Here is a 1,980-nt window from a genome sequence, read left to right as displayed (position 1 = left end):
AGCAGAAAGAGAGTTCAGATAGGGACATGGCTGATGGGAAATATGGCGTGTGAGAGAAGGAGGGAGAGAGGGGAGGAAAGAGAGGGAGAGATGGAGGAGAGAGAGAGAGAAGGAAGGAGAGAGAGAAAGAGAATGAGGGACATAGAGAGGAGGGAGAGAGAGAGGTAGGAGAGAGGGAGGGATGGAGAGAGGGAGAGAGGAAGGAAGAGAGGAGGGACAGAGAAGGAGGGACAGAGAGGGAGGGAGAGAGAGAAAGAGGGAGAGCGAGAAGGAGGGACAGAGAGAGGGGGGAGAGAGAGAGGGATAGAGAGAGGAGGGACAGACAGAGAGAAGGGGAGGGAGCGAGGGAGAGAAGGAGGGACAGAGAGAGGGGGAGGGAGAGAGAGAAAAGGAGGGAGAGGGGGAAAGAGAGGAAGGGACAGAGAGAGAGAAGGAAGGACAGAGAGAGGGGAGAGAGAGAGGAGGGACAGAGAGAGGGGGGAGAGAGGGAGGGACAGAGAGAGAGAAGGAGGGACAGAGAGAGGGGGGAGAGGGAGGGAGGGAGAGAGGGGGGACAGAGAGGGAGGGACAGAGAGAGAGAAGGAGGGACGGGGAGAGGGAGGGAGGGAGAGAGGGGGGAGAGAGAGGGAGGGACAGAGAGAGGAAGGGACAGAGAGAGAGAAGGAGGGACAGAAAGAGGGGGGAGAGGGAGGGAGGGAGAGAGGAGGGACAGAGAGGAAGAGTGGAAGGTAGTTAGAGAGTGGCACATAGAGAGAGACAGAGAGAGGAAGGGAGAGAGAGAGAGAAGGGAGAAAAGGAGGTAGAGAAAGGACAGGAAAAGGAAAGGACAGGGAAAAAAAAGCTTGACAGGAGTGAAAGAGAGAAAATAAATGTTAGGCTACACATTGTTCTTGAGTACATAATGAGTCTAATCAGTGTAAAATAAATCCTGAGAGGGCCTTTAAACCCCGGGGGCAGTCACGCTTCCCCTCCCCAGGAGATCAAAGAACATAGTCTGCCAATGTGTGTGTGTGTGTGCAGTGATGGGAAAGCGTCTGTGGCTTGTCAATGTTAACTAGCATAGCCATAGCCAATATCTCAGTGCGTCTTAATTTAACCCGTTAATTAATAGTTAATACTAGTTAATACTAGAGAGTCTTGTCTTCCTCTGTCACAGTAAATCAAGAAGAGTTGAAATCACAAGGTTAACATCTTTAGGGTTAAATTGACATTACTATCTTTTCTTTTTACCCCTTTTTCTTCCCTACTTCATGGTTTCCAATTGGTTGTTACAGTCTTGTCTCATCGATGCAACTCCCGTACGGACTCGGGAGAGGTGAAGGTCGAGAGCCGTGCGTCTTTCCGAAACACAACCCAACCAACCCGCACTGCCTTTTGACACAATGCACACTTAACCCAGAAGCCGGCCACACCCAATGTGTCGGAGGAAACACCGTACACCTGGCGACCGTGTCAGCTTGCATGCGCCCGGCCCGGGACATCCCTGTCAGGTTTTGGCCAAGACTGTTCGGGTTTTGGTCACTAGATGTCCCCATTGCACCTTTTTTGTACCTTTTGTTTTTCTTGCTCTATTTATTGTTTGCACCTGTAGGTCATTCCCTTGTTAGTATTTAAAACCCTGTGTGTTCCTCAGTTCCTTGCTCAGTGTTTGTAAGTTAGCACCCAGCCCCAGCCCAAGCCTTGTTTTATACAGAGATTTCTCTTGTTGGATTTTCCAGAGGTTCTCTGGTTTAGTTCTTGTGTATTATTTGAGTAGTCTTTTGAGGTTTGTTTTTCCCTGCTGTTTTTTACCACTTTGTGGAGTTTCTTTTGTATTTTGGAGGATTTCCATTTTGTGCCTTTTGGCTTTATTTTTGGACATTGTGGATTTAGTTTCTTTGCCTGAAGATTTTGTTCTTTAATTAAACCACCATCTCTAGTACTGCTGTGTCTGCCTCATCTTCTGGGTTCTGACGATTATTAGTGACTGTTTCTCGCACC

This window comes from Salvelinus alpinus, chromosome 29 (assembly GCF_045679555.1).
Source record: "Salvelinus alpinus chromosome 29, SLU_Salpinus.1, whole genome shotgun sequence".
Classification (NCBI taxonomy): Eukaryota; Metazoa; Chordata; class Actinopteri; order Salmoniformes; family Salmonidae; genus Salvelinus; species Salvelinus alpinus.
The sequence above is the reverse complement of the archived record's forward strand: the minus strand, read 5'-3'. Positions refer to the sequence as shown.